The 22,023-nt window shown below is 33.1% G+C and overlaps 1 long non-coding RNA gene across 1 annotated transcript; it reads left to right on the plus strand.

The window, feature by feature from the left end:
• Positions 1-10,759: 10,759 nt before the first annotated feature.
• On the plus strand, positions 10,760-15,702 carry LOC143070493 (uncharacterized). The gene is made up of 3 exons (XR_012976546.1): positions 10,760-10,885; positions 11,766-11,865; positions 15,477-15,702. It is a non-coding gene; the product is annotated as an uncharacterized LOC143070493 (long non-coding RNA).
• The last annotated feature ends 6,321 nt before the right edge of the window (positions 15,703-22,023 follow it).

Consider the following 22,023-nt stretch of genomic DNA (forward strand, 5'->3'; position numbering starts at 1 on the left):
TTCATATATCTCTATTTTCTACCTTGTGTGTTTCAGCTCCATTTAGAATTTTAAATTTGATTTTCAAAAGAATGCCGTGCTCTTAATTAAATACCATGTTTATTTTTGTTTCACCGTCATATTGCAGTAAACTTCGTCTAATTAAGCTGTGTATGATGACCTGCGTTTCAGTCGTTGATGAAAGATGTTCGTTGTTGTTTTGAGGTTTGCAAATTGTGTCGTCTGTTATATTAATTATTATTGCGTATCTCTGTGATGAGTGTCCTTGCGAGAGTTTGTCTGTCTGTTTTGATGTTTTGTCATTTTAGCCATATTTTTAAAACATAGCAATTTAAGCGGGAGATGTGGCTAGCTATTTAACATTGTTCAACCGAGCATTTTTTTTTCAAAAAATGTCATGTAAAAATGCAAGTCATCCCGTTTGTATGGGTTTTCACTAGTAATTGTTTGTGCCCTTTATAACTTACTGTATGACGTGAGCAAATATTTCTTGAAAAACGTACTGTGACCTATAATGGTTTTTCTTTTACAAATTGAAACTTGGATGGAGAGTTGTCATATTGGCACTTATACCACATCTTCTTGTATCTATAGATGCATAAACAAATAATTAACGATTTTTTACAAATAGTACATTCAGAAATTAAAGCAATAAATTCCAGTGAAAATCAGGAGGAATCAGGTGGAAGCACACGATATTTCCTTCTCATTGCAGTAACCTCTAGTTCTTACCTGTTATTTGTTCGCAAGAGATATAATATAGACATATCTGTTAATTTTTCGAGTCTGCTATTAATAATATCTTTTATAATTTTTGTTTATAAGATAACGATCCTTGATGTAAACAAGGAAACAGAACCAACTAATTTCACAGATTCGGTAACAACATCTATTATTCGCGGATGGTCACATATATTAAGAAATGGCGAATCTCCAGAGAGGTCAGAAGGTGTAGAAACTGAAGGTATTTTTAATAGAATGAACTTTGATAAAACAAAACGACGCTTCTAATTGAAAACAGTAAAGAATTATATCAGAATTTTATTTTTAAGTTTCACACTAAACGGATTTTTTTTATTAAAGACAAATTAGCTTTAATGTAACGATCTACCATATACTACATGGACTTTGAGCGATTCAAACATAGCGATGAGTTGAAGACTTTCCATTAGCATAAAATGCATGAAACTGAGTACGTTAAATAAGAACACAAAATATTCTCTGACACAAAATATCTTACATGATATGATGATTGTGCAAACTTTAGCACCTACAACCATGAAAAAAGTCAGCAGGTCCTGTACTCAAGATAGATAATAATACACTCAGTATCAATTATGATAGGTGTCATTCTTTGTAAAATCAAGATGGACAATGTGTTTTGAAGTTAAGTATGGCCTCCGTTATCACTGAACTATTACATTTGTACATATTTGTTTGTAGGAGACAACTGAAGTACGCGTTAGGGTGCGTAATTATCTCGCTGTGTTGAAGACTCATTGTTGTCCGTCGGTTGGTTTTTGCTCTTTGGTATTTTTGTTGTCTCTTTGACACATTCCCTTTTTTCATTTTAAGTCTAGAAACCTGAATACTTCTGTATAGGACGCAACACTCGGATATTCCGATAGTTGTTCAGAACCTGATGATAATATTGAGAACTCTGGTATTCCTGTAGTTGTTTAGAACAAAGCTATAATTTGTGAGAACGCTGGTGTTCTTGTAGTTATTTTTGTTGTTTATAACCACATGACAAACGTGAGAACTCTGGTATTCGTGTAGCTTACTGATAATTAGCTGGGGACATTCCTACAGTTTCCGCATACTGATTTTTTCTGTTGAATTAATATTCCAAGCTCATTTCATCGATTTTGTACGAGGAATTCACATCTCTATTATTGCTAAACTCGTTTAAATGGTTCGCATGGAACCTCCAACATGCTAATGCAATACTAAACTATTTGTAAATCAATTATTGATGGTAACTTTCAATTTATTAATTTCAGAGAGTCAGGGTATTACCCAGCTGGATGAGAGTACCCAGGATCATTCTAGGCAAACAAACGAAACTACAACAGTGACTGGAAATGTCCTTCAAATACCTACAATTAATACAGGGAAATTTATGGAAAAATATCAAGCTACTTTGAGTCCTGCGTCGTTACCACTGTTTTATTATATTGCATATCAGACTATTCAGGATAAGATTGCTACAAACAAAACAGAGGTATAATTATAAATTAAAAAAATAGGCACAAACAACATAAAAAACAGCAGTATACTGGTGTTGACAAGTCATAAATCCATTGAGAGAAAACAAATTAGGGTTACACACTAAAACCGGGGGAAACACATGAAATATAAGAGGAAAACAAAGGAACAACATGAAAACTGAAGTGCAACAAAAAAACACGCAAACATCCAAAAAACTAACTATTTGAAAACAAGTGCCATTTTCTGACTTGAAACAGGACATTCTGAGAAAACTGGTAGGTTTAACCACGCATTATGACAAAGTTAAAACAATTATTGCTGAAATAACAACGTTAACACTGACAGAAGAACAGCACACACACACACACACAGAAAAACATTAATCACAGAAAAACGCACAAAAAATAATATAATAGTCGACAAAGCATGAAACCTAGAACACAACAAACATGAAAGAGGCCTTACCGATACTTCACGGATAATATAAAATGAATGTTGCATGGGCCTATTATGAAGGTTTAAGGACATGAGGATGAACTTTAAAGACTGAAACAGTTGACGAGCTATGTCACAAAATGAGTCGTTAAGTAGCTTTAAATAGCTATTTTGGCAGATTTGAGCTGTAAACCAGTTACTTAAAACATAATACGCTTCGCCTTACTAGACCACACTTGGTAATATTAAGAGTAACACTTAATATGAAGCAAATTATAGTGTGCAATTTTCTTTCCCTACTGTTAATTTTACTTTTTTGAATGGCAGCAGTCCTTTTACGCCAATCGCTGTTTTTCAAAACATGTCATATTAGTCAACTGATATTGTTTTAAATGTATTAATTGCGCCAGTAAATGAAATACATTAACGCCAATTTACATGTACTGATATTTGCCGTACACGATCATTTTTTACCTAAGAAGCATTGCCTGTCAAATTAATGTTCACCGATTTGAATCAAATTCTTTAATCTGATTTAAAACATACTAAAACGTATCATAAAAGTAAAAAAGTAATCAATTAACAAGGAATTGGCTTAATAATATGTATTATCGTTCCGTGTGTAATGTGTTCTTAACGCCATCTAATTTACCATATATAATACCTCTATGTCTATTGAATTTCATATAATAGTTTATTGTTGATATTATATTTTGTTTTTTATTATTTCATGTTATATTTTGTTATATACGCCATCCAATTAACCATATATGATACCTCCAAGTCTATCGAATTTCATATTATAGTTTAAAATAAATGTAAATCATTGTTTTTACTGTATAAACATATAAGCTTTTGTGAATCAAATCATCAAAACTGAAAGTCCGTAATCGAATGGCAAAATCAAACACACCAAATTAATGGATTACATCTGTCAAACTTCTAACTTGGTACAGGTACCTAGATTTATAGCTAACTAAACCTCCCACTTGTTTGACAGTCGGATCAGTTACATTATATTGACAACGATGTGTGAAAAATTAAACCATACTATTTGCTTACAGCGAATTATGATTTTACTGTTTCACTTTCATTACTGATTGAACAAAACCATCATATTTTATTTTTTACATATCTTGTAGTTTTCAAAGATTCAAAGTTTTATTTAGAGTCGATAGTCAATAAACTACATAAACACAAGCTCTAGTGAGCTTTTCAAAAAGATGGTACTATACAAAGAACAATTAATGGAATAAGGGACATTTGTTGCGAGATATGCCAAAATAAAAAAGTAAAAGTAAAGGCTTTTGCTCAATATGCATTACTCCCATATAGTAATGCATATGCTTTGTTTCCACTTTACGCATGGATTGATGTTCAATCAACCACAAACGCATTAATAATGGACCAGAGACGTTTCATTATCACTACAATAAAAACAAATTATTTTGTCTCATTCATCTGACTTTTCTAACATAATCTCAATTTTTCAAGCCGCTTCTAGCATTAAATTTCACAAGGATAACTCGAAAAGGAAACATTAGACGTTATTAGAAAACATAACAAGACAAAAAAAACACTACAAAAGATTTTCATTAGAATACATTGGCGCAATCATGTACCCTTATATTGCAGCATATGGTACTAGGCGTTCTGAGAACTAGTGAAAAACGGAGTTGTGTTGAAAAAACCACCGCTTTATTGGCGCAAAACAGATGTCTCAAACTACGTTGGCACCTGATTATGCTGTTGATTTATCCAAAATTGTTCCCTTTAACCGTATCTGTAGTGAAGATCTCAATAAACATAATCAATGTATTATTGATAAACATTATCAGGGAAATTTTTTTACGACAAATTACTTCAAACCTTAGCTAAATTCAGAGATAGATACAATTCTTTTGAAGTATGATTGTATATGTAGAAAACCTTTATCAAGAGTAAAAGCACATTTTAATTTTTACTGTAATGAATTTTACCGGCTCCATAAATTTAGACATGATCAATATCAGCAATATCAGCATGTGTTCAGTTGTTCAAAACTATTCAATTAGTTTTTCTGATTTGAATTGTTACATATATTTCTATTTGTATAATCTGATGTTAAGGATTTTTATAGTTTGTTCTTACATTGTACTGTTAAACCACTGTGTATCATATTCGTTATTCGTTTAATATTTTGTATAGTTAGTTCTTGTGTTGTGCTTTTGCACCAGTGTACAAGTTTAGTTGAGTTGGGCGACCGCCAATCATGTTCAACCCTGCCGAATTCTGTAAGTATGTTTCTGTCCCTAGTCAGAAGCTTGTAATTCAGAGGTTGCCGTCTGTTGCTGTGTTTTTTGTTCATTGTTTTGTACTTAAATTAGTTTGTAAGATTCTCGTTTGAATCATTTTATATTGTCGTTTTGGGGCCTTTTAAAGCTAGTTACGTGTTATGGGCTTTACTTTTTGGAATTTTGGGTCCTCAATGCTCTTCAACTTTGTACTTGTTTGGCTTTATAACTATTTTGATTTGAGCGTTACTGATGAGTCTTATGTAGACGAAACGCGCGTCTAGCGTACTAAATTATAATCCTGGTACCTTTGATAATTATTTGCTCATTGTTGATGGCCATACGGGAATGACCAATAATTGTGAATTTCTATTTTTTGTCTCTTGTTAAAGAGGCTTTCATACAACATCTGTCTTTTTATATATATATTGTTTTGATACTGCTCAGAAAAATGAAATCAGAAACAACACCACAATAGTCAAACGGGTATTCAAAACTTAAATCTCACCATGACGAAGTGTTTGTCTACTTGCCTTTTTTCTCTTTTCAACAGAATTTTAAGATCCTTTTAAAAGAAGCGATTATTGCTGATAGACATGACTATGTGTCTGTTTTGTTGGAAGAGGACGATGTTCAATTAGGATCAAACCAAGTTTCGGATATTTATCAGGTATATAATGAAAGACAGTCTGATCGTAATTGATACCAAGAGAACGTGCATGCAAAGTAAGAAAATGTCCACAATTAATAAACGACTGGACATTGAAAATAGGTGTGCATATTGTGTGTTCATTTTTTTCATTATAAGATTGAACTGACCGAGAGGCTGTACAATGTATTGTCTTTAGATAGCAAATGACCTACGCCTCAGCGAAATTCGGGAAGATGGTGTTATACAGGATTTTCTTTCATTGTACACCACAAAGTCTAAAATGTTTTCTAAAGTTCGAGTAGTTTGATTAATTTGTTATTTTAGCTAGTTGGTTCTGTAATGACCCATGAATATATATTATATTAGCCTTCGTCTTTTTGAGTCTAGGAGCCAATGCTCCAGGCGTTTTATATATTATTAAATAATACGAGCCAATTAGCCATAATATGATGAAATCAGCATGCGCAATACGGATGAAGTTCCACTTCCCAATCAAGAGTTAATATTGTTTTCTGACAAGGCTAATACGGAAAAAGCTATAATGACCAATTAGTTATGTAATAACAGTATTTGATGTTCATCTTGTTTTTGCGTGTTACTAAGCGATAAAAAATCAACATTTGCGTTGATTAGTATTAATATGCTTAAATGCATGTTTACTTACAACTGATATAATACATTTATTTTAGAAAACACTTCTTCAAAATGGAATGGATGCTGGTAAGTCTGATTTCCAAGGCGTATTTAAGGTAAGTGCATGGGCATAAGATTAAAAAAGATAGAAAGATTTAAGAGTCCATATCAAATTGTTTTAATCAAAGGATATCTCGCTATTTAATAAGGCATTAACAAAATATTGGTATTATTTCACATTTTTTTGTCACTTTCATTCATTTGTTTCGTGATTGGCAGATGTTTGATTATTTGATGTTATATTTACAACTGAGACAATTTAGATGGACATTTGTAATTTGATGCACACTGCATGATACCCTCTAAATGTGTGTTAGCATATAGAAGCGAATGCTTTGTTTTTGTTTCACAGACTTATATCAAACATCTCCATGTAGTCGAGAATTCGTAAAATGGATTGACGTACATTTTAAATTTTTCCTTTCCATTGTCTATTCTTCATTATTTTTAAACTCATGTTTTTTCGAATTTATTTGTCATTCTTCAAAATTAATACTATTATAACCTCGCATCCAAATAATGGGCCTATATTGACCATTTATGATATATTATAGCTATTTTTGTATATGGCAACAGGTTTGCAAAGCAATTTTGGAATTGTCTTCTATGAAATTAAGTACTAGTATATCAAATGTGATTACATTTTGAATGAATAATTGTATTGAGAATTTCTCAAGGTAATACTTATTTGATAGTTATATAATAACACAAATACGCATTTGATATCACACGATGACTACTTCTCAGCGGCGATGAAGGGCGTTGCATGTGAGATATAATGCTTTTCTGCCCTAGTTTGCGGCATCGATGGAGGCGACAACAATTGTTATTTTTTTCGCTAAAGTCAGTTTGAAAGATTAATGAAATTTTATTGAAAAAAGTTGCATGGCTATCAGAAGATATAAATTTGCTCCTATTTTGAAAGCCTACCTCTAAGGCTTGGTCCAGCGCCTACAATTATTAAGCAATTGTAATGTTCAATTTTCTGCTTTAATCAGTTTGTTAGGAACTACTCGTAGTATATCCATGGTATTTTCTATAAAAGAGGGACGAAAGACACCAGAGGGACAGTCAAACTCATAAATCGAAAATTAAACTGACAACTCCATGGCTAAAAATGAAAAGAACAAACAGACAAACAATAGTACACATGAAACAACATACATGTAGAAAACTAAAGAATAAACAACACGAACCCCACCAAAATTAAACTAGGGGTGATCTCAGGTGCTTCGGAAGGGTAAGCAGATCCTGCTCCACATGTTGCACCCGTCGTGTTGCTTATGAGATAACAAATCTGGTAAATAGTCTAATTCGGTAGGTCACATTTATGAGAGGAAAGGGGATTGTAGTTATACGACGCAAGGAACATATACGATATGATTTGTGAAACGGTTATTCCATAACGGTCAACCAACTCGTGATGGCGTCCATAAATAAACTCATCATAGATACCAGGACTAAATTTAGTATATACGCCAGACGCGCGTTTCGTCTACTAAAGACTCATCAGTGACGCTCGAATCCAAAAAAGTTGAAAAGGCCAAATAAAGTACGAAGTTGAAGAGCATTGAGGAAAATTCCTAAAAGTTTTGCCAAATCCAGCTAAGGTAAGCTATGTCTGAGGTAGAAAAGCCTTCTAAATTTTGTAAACATTTAATTTATAAATATAAACATATCAATGATAATTCATGTCAGCACAAAAAGTGCTGACTACTTGGCTGGTGATACGAAATTTACGAAGAGATGGTTTCAACTTCACCATTTGAAACTTTTGATTCAATAGCTTCTTTGTGAGCAACAACCCAAAGAAAGTCATGATAGGAAATGCAAGCACGGGATTATCGTATCAATTGGGAGATATATACACTGTATGCAGGTGCTGCTTGAATGTTGCTACTTAGAAATGGAAAGTTTACAATTGGAAAGCTGAAAGCATCTCTTCTGTCGTAAAGCTTTGTTTTCAATGGACCCTCATTGTCAATTTCTAGATGTAAGTCAAAATATTAGGCCGACTTAACTGTATCTGTTGTATCCTTTATCTCTAGTTCAATGCGATTGATGCGTTCGACATGGTCATCAAATTTTGAATTATTTAGGCAAAGAACATCATTTATGTAAAGGAAAGTAGAGTTAAAGGATATGGCTGACTTCTTATCTTTCTTCCTAAGAAGTTCCTGTATGAAGTCAGCCTCATAATAATAAAGAAACAAGTCGACAAGAAGAGGGGCACAATTCGTTCCCGTTGGAATGCTGATAGTCTGTTGAAAAACACGTCCTCCGAACGTAACAAATATGTTGTTAATCAAGAAATCAAGCATCTTGATAATGTCAGTTTCAGAGAGTTTTTTGTTTGAATCAGAGTGATCCATTACAATGTAGAATGTATCCCTTCCTAAGACATTCTTTTTTATGCAGCATTACTAATAGTACATATCAGTTTGGCGACAATAGGTCATAGCAACGAAATTAATTGGCAATGTTTGTGTCAATCAGATTGTCTTTTGTTTATGTCAACACTCTATTCTCTTTTAAAACTGAATTTGTATCAATATCATTTATCAAAAGAAAAACAAGATGGAGTTTACGTCAAGAAGACAGTGCTCAACTCAACGATGTTATTATAAACATGTTTGTCTGATGTTGCTTTGTCAGCATGTACATATAGGCGGGAGGGAGGGAAGTACCAATAAAAAATCATGGACTTGATCATTGCATTATCGGGTGAATAATTTGTCTAACTTCTATCTGGAGTTCCTCCTAAACATAGTATTAGTATTTCCCAATTGTTCTTAGAATATTGAAAAAAGACAACAGTAGTCAGTAGTAATAACTCTGTTCAAAAGTCATAATCGTATTAACTGTATACATGGTATATTGCTTATTTGGAATACGTATATTTTGCATTTTTCTGCACGTATTTTTACAACATATATATTATTATTATGAATAATCAGAATACTTAAAAGTGCCATGTTTAAATTGCACAACGTATGAAAATTTCTTATAACCTACCTTTATTGAAAATTGTTTTGGGAAAAAAGTTTTAACCACTGTAATTCTCCCAGATTTGCACTTAATTCTACTTAAATTCGCAAATTTATATTAAAAATCTTTGCAAAGGCACACTAAGTGATAGGTTGTAAAAATTTCCTATATGTATTAACTAAGGGCAAGTGTGACAATACTGTCTTTATTTCAGTGGGCCTCAAAAAAGGCTGTACACACATTGAAGAAAGCGTACAAACTGAAAGAAGTGGAAGAGCATTTGAAACGCATCGAACTGTCTGACACAAGTCTTACACAAGCTCAACAGAGTAATACCATGTTAGATACGGAAACAAAAGACGCAATAAATGTCATATTAGATAAAGTTGTGAATTCAGAACCTAAAACTCTAAAGTTATGGAAAGGTGATTCGGAACCAATAAAGAAATGTAAATCATTAAAAACAATTGTTAATGAGGCCGGGTCGACCCTCACAAAATGTATACAAAACAGATCTGAGCTCATGTGTTATATTCAAGATCGTACAAGTAGAATGTGTATTCAATCTGGTAGAAATATTTGTCTATCACTGCTGGAATATCCGAAAAGTATGTATTTGATCTTTCTTATTGTTTCATGTTATTGTCCAAAACCGAATGGCTGTAATACATGTCAATTATACCGTTAAAAATAGAAAATGGAGATACTATATATAATTTAACTTTAAGAACCCGACATGGATCAGATAATAACCACTCAAATCATCAACTTTATCTTGTTTTAATTTATGGGTATATTTGTGTGTTCCGAGTTGATCTATATCATTAGAATATGGATAAAAGACAGATCAGCCTTTATCAAATGCAAAGAATGTAATAAGCAGAAGAAACACAATCATTAGATTAAAATGATTTAGGTTTTTCAGATTTCGTTGTAATTTTGATTATTTCATTTTTGTCTTTCTGATATGTAGTCCTTGAGAGTGTACACAATATCTCAGCTTTTCGTTTAAAAAATGTATGACGGTGTTGCAATAATATCAAAGGCTAGCAGCCTTCGAAGGATGGTTCTTTTAAAAGAAATCAACTAACTTCCCTTAACATGACGATTTTATATTGTATTTAGGGCATTTTACTTTATGCCGTGAGCGTATTTCATGTTAACCTGGTATCGGGTTTGTTGTAACTTCAAAAATGAAAAGACAAAACAAAACAGATAACTTTGAGTTTTTTAACACTTGATTTACTCATATTTTATTCATGATTTAAATATTACAGGAGAATACCAAGTAGTGAAATTAAACACATGAGGTGAAGTATAATGACTTTGTCCATAGCAATATTATCAATGCAATTAAAATCAAAATAAAGCAAAACCTAGTCTTTAGCATAATACTTGCGAAATGCAATACTTACCTACGTACTTTAGGCAAGCAACAATTAATCGCACACATGTTTCGAAACAAACTCTTTTATTTTCTTACGTAATCACTTTTTCCCCCCCACAGAATTCGATATGAAAGATATTGATTTGCCAAAGGATTGTCCGTATGAGGATTTATTGATTTGGGCAGTTCTAGAAAACAGACCAAATCTTGCATCGATTTTCTGGATGAAATCTAAAAATCAATTGCGTGAGTCATTATTAATATGCATTTGGTATTTCCTGGTTGTTTATTTTCATTAAGTTTTATAAAACCTGGTCTGTAGTTAGAACAAATGTTATTAGTAAATGTATTTTAAAAACAATTATTGAATATGTTTTGCATTTTTTATTGATACGCGTACATGTTTCAATTTTCAAATATAATAAAAGAGGGTTATATGAATAAACAAATATTGAACAGTGAAACGTACCTCACCAATTAAGAATAACTCAAAACAAATACCATAACTACAACAACAAAAAGACTTGGAAGCGTTACTCTGTGTGGGCTCACATTGTGGTGGATGAAAGGTATAATGTTGTATCAATGTTGATTCATAAAATAAATAAAACAATATGGACCAATGTTAAATATGATTATAAAAACCTAGTTTGAAGGATTGAGTTATCTAGAAAAATAATGTCACTACAAAACATGTCTTATACTTTTTGGAATTATGGGTCCTCAATGCTCTTCAACTTTTTACTTGTTTAACTTTATAACTATTTTGATCTGAGCATCACTGATGAGTCTAATGCAGACGAAACGCGCGTCTGGCGTATTAAATTATTATCCTGGTACTTTCGATAACTTTTTATATATGAAACATTTATTGAAACCAAAAAACATCCTTCACTGAAATGTGTTTTGTTACCTCATTCAAAATATTTAATGAGTGGTCATTGACCAATACGAAGTAAGGAAATAAATGTTAATTTCTAAAATATTGTAAATTGTTTATGATAATACTTTTATTTCACTGAAACGTGTTTTTTAAAAGGTTTGGAATCATCGTATTACATTTGTTATCATCATGATCACTACTATACGTAATTGTAAACGTTTTCATAACCTATATCTATTTCAGTTTGCGCCCTACTCGCTAGTTGTATATACAGTAAAATGGCTTACAAAGTCAAAGGCACAAAAGATCAGTCACGATACGATGATATGATAAAACAGGCCAGGTAAGAAAATGGTCAGGGACCAAAAATTACACAGATTACATATGCAATACAACTGATGCCATCAATAGAGCAGGATCTGATCACCATTCTGTAGCACCTAAGATAACCCTCACCTTACGGTGGGTTTCGTGTTGCTCAGTTTTGTTTAATTTTGTGTTTTGTGTACTGTCTTTTCGTCGTTTTTTGTTTATTTTGCAGAATATTGTCAGTTTGTTTTCGACCTACAAATTTGGATCTTTCTTTTGTATATTTCTCCTCTCGTTTGAATTGTTTTACATTGTCTTATCGGGGCCTTTTATAGCTGACTATGCGGTATGGGCTTTGCTCATTGTTGAAGGCCGTATGGTGACCTATAGTTGATAATGTCTGTGTCATTTTGGTCTCTTGTGGACAGTTGTCTCATTGGCAATCATACCACATCTTCTTTTTTATATTCAAAAACATGAGTTGAAAAAACTAGAGGCTCCCAAGAGCCTGTGTCGCTCACCTTGGTCTGTGTGCATATTAAACAATGGACACAGATATATTCATGACAAAATTTTGTTTTGGTGATCATGATGTGTTTGTAGATCTTCCTTTACTGGACCTTCTTCTTGCTACAATTATCTCTATCTATAATAACTTTGGCCCAGTAATTACAGTGGAAAATATATTCTAAAAATTTACAAAAATTTATGAAAATTGTTAAAACATGACTATAAAGGGCAATAACTCCTTAAGAGGTAAACTAACAATTTTGGTCATGTTGACTTATTTGTAGATCTTACTTTGCTGAACATTATTGCTGTTTACAGGTTATGTCTATCTATAATAATATTCAAGATAATAAGCAAAAACTGCAAAATTTCCTTAAAATTACTAATTCTGGAGCAGCAACCCAACAACGGATTGTCAGATTTGTCTGACAATTTCAGGGCAGATAGATCTTGACCTAATAGATTATGTCAGAGTTGCTCTTAATGCTTTGGTTTTAGAGTTATAAGCCAAAATCTACATTTTAGCCCTGTGTTCTATTTTTAGCCATGGCGGCCATCTCGGTTGGTTGGCAGGGTCACGCCACACATTTTTTAAACTAGATACCCCAATGATAATTGTGGCCAAGTTTGGATTAATTTGGCCCAGTAGTTTCAGAGGAGAAGATTTTTGTAAAAGATTACTAAGATATACAAAAAATGGTTAAAAAATTGACTATGAAGGGCAATATCTCCTAAAGGGGTCAACTGACCATTCGATCAAGTTGACTTATTTGTAAATATTACTTTGCTGAACATTATTGCTGTTTACAGTTTATCTCTATCTATAATAATATTCAAGATAATAACCAAAAACAGTAAAATTTCCTTAAAATTGCCAATTTAGGGCCAGCAATCCAACAACTAGTTGTCCGATTCATCTGAAAATTTCAGGGCAGATAGATCTTGACCTGATAAACAATTTCTTCCTGTCAGATTTGCTTTAAATGGTTTGATTTTTGAGTTATAAGCCAAAACTGTATTTTACCCCTATGTTCTATTTTTAACCATGGCGTCAATCTTAATTGGTTGGCCGGGTCACCGGACACATTATTCAAACTAGATACCCCAATGATGATTGTGGCCAAGTTTGGTTTAATTTGGCCTAGTAGTAAAAGTTAACGACGACGGACGACGACGGACGACGGACGCAAAGTGATGAGAAAAGTTCAACTGGCCCTTCAGGCCAGGTGAGCTAAAAATGCTATCCAAAGACGAAAATGTACAACACACAACATAGAAAGCTAAACCTGAGCAACACGAACTCCAACAAAAAGGTAATGATATCATGTGTCTATCCTGTTTCTCGTATTGCTTAATTAAAAAGCCAGGGATAAGTCTAAATCTATAGCTCACATTCGAGGAAATGAGGACGGAGTTATGATTACGACATTTAAAACATGTCTGACGTAATAAGAAACAATACATTTCATTACCGTCAACTAGCTGGCGATGCCCTTACTCAAATAATTTTCACAATTTGAAAGTTGAAATTATCTGTTAAAGAAAGGATTTGATACCAAATGGACAATCAAACTTATAAGTCGAGAATAAACTGTCAACGTCATTGCTAAAAGGAAAAACAGAAAAAGACCAACTGACAAATAACAAGTGTCAAAACACAACATAGAAGACTAGGCAACACCAACCCTACCAAAATCTGGGGGTTGACCTCAGAGACTCCAGAAGGGTTGGCAGACCCTACTCAACATATGGCACTCATTGTGTTGCTCATGCTAATACAACCCAAGTTAAAAATCTTACTAGGAAGGTACAATTTGGGGGAAAGTGAAATGAATTGTAGTTAGGTTTTAGATCTCAACCAAAACTCAATGTCAATATATCAATATCAGACAGAATCAACTGCATATGTTGTATCCTGAATATCAAGTTTGATGGATTTACTGCTTAAAACATAGACAAATACTTTGAGTATTTCATGAGGAGACATCTTCTATATAACCTGATACATGTGATAAGAACAATGGAACAATTAATTTTGTCTATAAAAAATTCAAGCATCTAGATAATAAAGTTGAGAATGAAAATTGTGAATGTGTCAAAGAAACAGCAACCCGACCGTAGAGCAGAAGGTCACCAACAGGTCTTCAATGCAGCGAGAAATTCCTGCACCCGGTGGCGTCCTTCACTGGTCCCTAAACAAATATATATACTAGTTCAGTGATAATGAACGCCATACTAAACTCCAAATTGTACACAAGAAATTAAAATTTAAAAATAATACAAGACTAACAAAGGCCAGATGCTCCTGACTTGGGACAGGCGCAAAATTGCGGCGGGGTTAAACATGTTAATGAGATCTCAACCCTTTTTGTTGGAAGAGAGAACATTAATATTTTTAGATTCTGTTTACAAAGCAAATTAACACCAACTCAACATATTTAATTGATTACATACATATAGTATCCTTGAAACAGATATTAATGTACATGGTAAAACTTAGCGCATTGCTAGAATTGAAGCAAACTATGATTACATGTTAAACATTCAATTGATATGAATATGAAATTCCAACGCGTCAGCAACTCACCAATAAATCAAGACAGTTTTAGACTAACATTTTCTCTTAAAGTCATATATATTAGGATAACAATGACTTATGTCATTAATTACGTCTACAAAGGCACCAAATATAATTGAGAGTCTCACAGAAGTAAATACCCCTAACTACAAAGGCTGTATAGTTGTGCGGGAAGTATGAAATTTGCTACATTTGTGGATTGTGGTAGAAATCCATTTTTGTCATATTAATTAAGTTTCACTGTCAATCTTGAGAAGTACTTTGCTGGTAGATTCCGAGGGTTAATATTCAGACTCTATTCAACTCTCAGTGTAAAGACACTCTAAACTAGTTATCTAGTCCCTTCATCCAATCTCAATTCCATCTTTATTTAAAGGTGTTTTTTTTGTCATGTTCATCTTTTCGATATGCATTTTGTCCTATAAGGATGCAACATATAATCAGTCAAAAAGTGAATGATATCTGCATATAATATTTCTTTTAACATTAGGGCTCGTACTATATATACAAAATATAAAAACCGGTATCAATTCATATAATTTTTTATTTGTTCCAAGGATTTACGAAGAAAGAAGTGTGTACCTCCAATCTAAACTATATGAAGAAAATGCTGCACTTACAATGGAACTAGTTGTGACTGAATATTCAGTTTGGGACATAGCAATCAGTCCTCTGGAGTGCGCACACGAAAACATGATGCTTGATTTTATTTCACATTCATGTTGTCAGAGACGTCTGAACAAGATATGGTATAATGACATTGGTGGGTCATTGAAAGGTGTTTTAAAGGTTAGGTCATTATATACAGTTAGTTGAAATAAACATGTTATACCTCTTTGAAATCAAACCATCGTATATGTCAGTGTTGGTAAATAAACGAAGTATTCCAAATAGAAAATTTGACTAAACATCTCAAAAGAGGGACGAAAGATACCAGAGGGATAGTCAAACTCATAGATTGCAAATAAACTGACAACGCCATGAGAAAAATAAAAAGACAAACAGAAAATAAATAGTACAGAAGACACAAGATAAAAAACGAACCCCACCAACAAAATGGGGGTGATCTCAGGTGATCCGGAAGGGTAAGCAGATCGTGGTCCACATGTTGCACCCGTCGTGTTGGTTGCTTATGTTATTACAAATCCGGTAAATAGTCTAACTCGGTAAGTCACATTCGTGAAAAGGGAAGGGGATAGTAGTTACGACGTGAGGAACTTATCTGATATCATCTCTGAAACGGTTATTCCATAACGGTCAACCAACTCGTGATGGCGTCCGAAACATTTACGAAGGGATAATTTTAACTTGACCATTTGGAACTCTTGGTTTAATAGCTTCTTTGTGAGCAGTAATCCTCTATCCAGGAAATTATTATAGGAAGCCTGGGAATATCGTATCAATTGGGAGATATATACTCCGTATGCAGGCGCTGCTGGGATGTTGCTACATTGAAATGGAAAGTTCACAATTGGGGAAGCTGACATCATCTCTTTTGTCGTAAAATTTTGTTTTCAAGCGACCCTCATTGTCAATTTCTAGATGTAAGATATGGGAGAGACTTCAATGTATATTTTGTATATTTTGTATCCTTTATCTCTAGTTCGATGGGATAGAATCGTTCAACATAGTCACCACACTTTATATTATTTAGTGAAAGATTATCATCTATATAGCGGAACATAAAATTAAAGGATATTTCAATCAATACATTCTATTCAGGTAGAATTTCGCAGTGTTTTGTAAAATATCATAAATAATTATCTGTGATTAATTAATCAAAACCAAGATTTATCAGATGATGCTATTTCTTTAAGGTGGTAAAGGTTTTCATATACATTTTGAAATTTTAATGGATGTAAAACGAACCTACATAAATACTATGATATTCCAGCTGGATAACAAGTAGTCCGTTAGGATTGAATATAGTTATTGAAACTCGATTTATAACTCTCATGTAACATGTTTACATAATAGGACCGGTGAAATAAGAACAAAGGGATAGTATAAAAAAATATATCTAAAAAAATGCATATTAACAATATGCATTGAACTTCTTATCATTTTCCTAGAAAGTTCCTGTATAAAGTCAGACTCACCAATCATCCTGATAATGTCAGTTCTACATTGTAGAATGTATCCCTCCCCAAGACAAGATACGTGTATCTACGTTCGCCATTCTTTTTAATGAAACAAAGTTATAACAACTCTTTCAATTTGTCTTTTAGTTTCGGATGGGGTCAAACAAAAATTTACAATAAGCGTCTTTTCTTTCTAGCAGTGTATTGATTTTAGTTTTTATTACAATTTTTAACAAATAATAGTTTCCTTCTGTTATTGAGGATGCCAAGAGGTCTCACTATGTGTTCAGGTCTGTATATATCAGTTCTCTGTCAGGCTAAGGATTTGAGGTGAGATAGTGTACCATAAAGTGGTATATCAACTTAAAACTATAAAATGTACTACAAATTGGGATTTGAAAAAAAGATTTCTTGCTTCCCTGAACATTGAAATTTGAAAGTGTGAAGGGAATATCGGCCTGTGGATATAGATGCTTGTATTTTATTTTATTTTTATCCAATTCCATATACATTATTGCAATGATATAACAACCCCTTAGTTCTACAACAATGCCATTAAGGGTAATGAATTGCTTTATATTTATTGTTTTATTGCTTTAGTCAATTGTCTAATGGTTATTTATTCTAATTGTCTAGGTTTTTTTTCATGATATGACTAAAAATATATTTTTGGTTTTCATTTGCTTAAAGCATAGAAAGATTCTCTTTTTTAATACAATTGAGTTCTTCCGTAATGTTTGTTTGTTTTGAGATTATAACACAGTGATGCTGTAACCATATTTTGACTATTTTACCGATTATGTCTGGTTTGTTCACGCATCGTTGTACAAAGAACGGAATTTGATACGTCTGTCATACAAGTGAGAGGTTTAGCGCTATAAAACCAGGTTCAATCCACCATTTTTTACATATGAAATTGCCTGTACTAAGTCCGGAATATGACAGTTGTTATGTCTGGCGTAATAAATTATTATCCTGGTACCTTTGCTAACTATTTACACCACTGGGTCGATGCCACTGCTGGTAGAAGTTTCGTCCCCGATGGTATTACCAGCCCAGTAGTCAACACTTCGGTGTTGACATGAATATCAATAATGTGTTCATTTTTATAAATTTCCTGTTTACAAAAAAATTATTTTTTCGAAAAATTAAGGATTTTCTTATCCCAGGCATAGATTACCTTATGGATTTGAGCGCGTCACTGATGAGTCTTATGTAGACGAAACGCGCGTCTGGCGTACTAAATTATAATCCTGGTACCTTTGATAACTATTTACCTTAGCCGTATTTGGCACAACTTTTTTGGAATTTTGGATCCTAAATGCTCTTCAACTTTGTATTTGTTTGGATTTATAAATATTTTGACATGAACGTCACTAATGAGTCTTATGTAGACGAAACGCGCGTCTGGCGTACTAAATTACAATCCTTGTACCTTTGATAACTATTTATGCATTCGTTTGATGTGTTTGAGCTTTTGATTTTGCCATTTGATTAGGACTTATATCTGGAGATTGACTTTAAGTGTCGGTTGAAAACTGAGCTTTACGACAAAAGAGATGATTTCGGCATCCCAGTTGTGACCTTTTAATTTCTAAACTAAGAGATCCAAATGGCGAAGTTGTAATCATCACTTCGTAAATATTATGGACGCTCTCACCAGTTGGTTGACCGTTATGGAATATTCGTTATACAGACGATATGGGATATGTTCATTATGTCATAACTACAATCCCCTTCCCTTTTCACGAATGTGACCTACCGAATTAGACTATTTACCGGATTTGTAATAACATGAGCAACACGACGAGTGCCACATGTGGAGCAGGATATGCTTCCCCTTCTGGAGCACCTGAAATCACCCTTTTGTTTTGGTTGGGTCCAAGTCGTTTGTGTATCCCTATTTGTGACATTTTGTTCACGCATCATTTTCAATATAGTGGACATTGATGCGACTGTCGTACAAGTGAGAGGTATAGCGCTATAAAACCAGGTTCAATCCATTTTCTCTATTGAAAATGCCTGTACCAAGTCAGGAATATGACAGTTGTTGTCCTTTCGTTTGATGTGTTTTATCATTTGATTTTGCCATTTGAATAGGGACTTGTCGTTTTGAATAAACTCATCAGATATATGGATTTTCCTCGGAGTTCAGTATTTTTGTGATTTTACCTTATAGTGTAATGTTTCAGTTTGTAAAAGTTAGCAACTGCCAAAACAGATAATATATTGAGTATAAAAAAGGAGCAAATAGATATCTTAAACGAAAGCTAGTAAATTTGAGGTAGCCATGCATATAACAAACAATTATTGAATTTTGTTATCAGTTGATTTATTAATCCGATATATTTGACTTTCAGCATCGGTCATTGACCTCGGTGAAAATCATAAAAATAAATTGGATAATATAAGTTACAATGTACATAGTGTGTTAGTGACCTAATAAGATATATACGGGATCAGTAAACTCCATATAGAATTTACTGACCCCGTATATATCATATTAGGTCACTAGCACACTATGTAACGAATTTATCTTACCGACTATCTTTATTTGTTGAAAATAGACTAGAGTTGTTCAATTTTAAGAACCTTCTTCAAATTTTCTGTATTAAAATAATAATGCAAACAATAACTATTTATTATCGACAACCTTGATATAACAATATTAAACAGAACTTTCAATACTTTTAAATAATCAAACAGTGTCAAGTCGTAAATCCACTACTAACCGTGTATTGAATTAAGCCCCGCCTTCCTACTAACCTAATATTGAATATACACGGTCTCCACGAGGGCGCATTTAACCATTCATATTCCTAGAAATGTATAGGAGATAAGATAAATCATAACTTCAACTTCATCAAAAGTCAAATATTGTATATATAGTAACATTGATAACCTCTGCACTGCATTTGCATCCCAGTTCCTTTGTTCTAACAAGGGTGATCTGAGCCGGATCACCCCAGTTTGAGTTTCTTTGTTATGCATGCTTTACTTTGTTTTGTAACATTTGGCGGGAATGTCAATTCCACTACAAAACTTATAATTAATTATACGGAAAAGACTATCTATAAAAATTCACGCAGAAGGTATATATGCAGGGATTCGAACTCAAGACCTTTAGTATATCAAGCCACGACACATACCACTACACCAGGACGACTGGATACGATCTAACTGTAATTTAACATACTTAAAGGAAGCAAGATCTCTTTATAAGTGGGGCGAGTTGGCAGACCCTTATTCAGTGGGGTTTAAACCTTTTTCGTTAATAAGTGAGTTGTCAGACTAATTGTTCAATTTGATTTTACACTTTTTCATAAGTGGGAAGAGTCGGTAAACAAGTGTGGGGCGACTTTTTTTTTTAAAGTGGCGATATAGTGAGGGCCGATTTGCAAGTGGGGCGAGTTGACATTGTTTGATATCTACTCATCGTGTTCGGGGGTCATAAAGGGTATACATCATATAGTAATATATAAAGTATGTTATAATGGGTGTGTGGCGTTCGAAAATTGTAGACGGTTTCTCGTTTAATCTAAAACAGCTGGGATGTAAAATAGTTATCCCATTCGGACTTGGTGTGCCAGTGTTAGATCACCCTCTGGCCTCCGGCCATCGAGAAGATCTTACACTGACACACCGCGTCCTTGTGGGATAACTATCAAAGAATGTGTTTCATATTAGTGTGAGTACTGTTTATATGTACTTTACGTCTCCTTCTATTCGAATCAAGAATTTAATATCTTTTTAATATATAATATGGTAATTGTGTAGAACACTTCATTTTTTCAAAACCTCTTCTGATCATCCCCAGGTTTGTTATCAGATACTAACAAAGATCTGCTGTAAATTCCTTAAATAAAACATGCCAAATAGTCATTTTGATAAAAAGATAATTAATAAAGTACCACACTACGTTCCTATATTGAGACAGAACATATGACTTTTGAAGTAGGTGGTCATTTTAATATTTAGATCAACGAACTAATAAAAAGTATATGAAAGAATACAACTAAAACAAGAAAAGAAAAGACTTCACTTGAAAATAACAATAGCAACGAAATAACAAAAAAGTGGAATTTCCCTTTGGTAACTTCCAGCTTTATTTAATTTGATACATTTTGTTTGTTAATGGAAACTTATTGAGAAAACGTGTAATGGATATTCTTAATGATAATCAAGAGGAGTTTAGTTGTTTTGCTAATGTTTATGTTTAAATTATTGCAGAAAGGATTGTTGACTGGTTGTTGTTTCCTTTTTACGACGGATAAAGAATGCAGACTTAAAAGACTTCACAGACTTCGCAAATTTATTTGTTCGCCCTTGGCAAGGTTCGGTCTACATTATGTGAGTAAAACCTAAATTATTATTATTCTTGTTTCATTATGCATTAATGTAAGGCATATGTATTTAAGGCATACATGTCTTTATCCGTATTAATAACAGATCTTCCGAACTATTGGTGTTTAAATCTTTTTATCTTCTAATTTGATGTGACCTTTCAACTTAATCGGGCGTGTCTTATGAACACGAAACACTCATCCGTAGGGTAAAATAATTGGCCGATTATGGAACAGCTGGTTTTTTTTAATACATTTTTGCCCCTATTGGTTGGTGAACCATGGTTAAATTGGTTCTCCTTGATTATTCTGTTTTTTTTTCTGAAACAAGTTCGTAGCAATGTGCTTTAATTTAATAGCATTAATAGAATTATAAACTGTCCGTCACAAGATTGTATCAATGCACAACAAAGTGACGTCACAGATAAATTTCTAAACATTGAATATAAACTAAGGATTAATTTGTAATGGTGTTATTTGATGTATCTGAAATCTGTTCTTTATATCAAATCATTGGTCAACACATCTAAAATATCTCAAATAATAACATTTTATAATTGATATTTAGGCTTTCTTTTTTGTTGCTCTGGTGTGCTACAGTGCATTCCTCTTGACAGAACTTGACTTTATTGATGGAATACAATCTGTTAATATGTATGAATGGATTGTCTACATACATT

The sequence above is a fragment of the Mytilus galloprovincialis genome, chromosome 4 (genome assembly GCF_965363235.1).
Source record: "Mytilus galloprovincialis chromosome 4, xbMytGall1.hap1.1, whole genome shotgun sequence".
Lineage (NCBI taxonomy): Eukaryota > Metazoa > Mollusca > Bivalvia > Mytilida > Mytilidae > Mytilus > Mytilus galloprovincialis.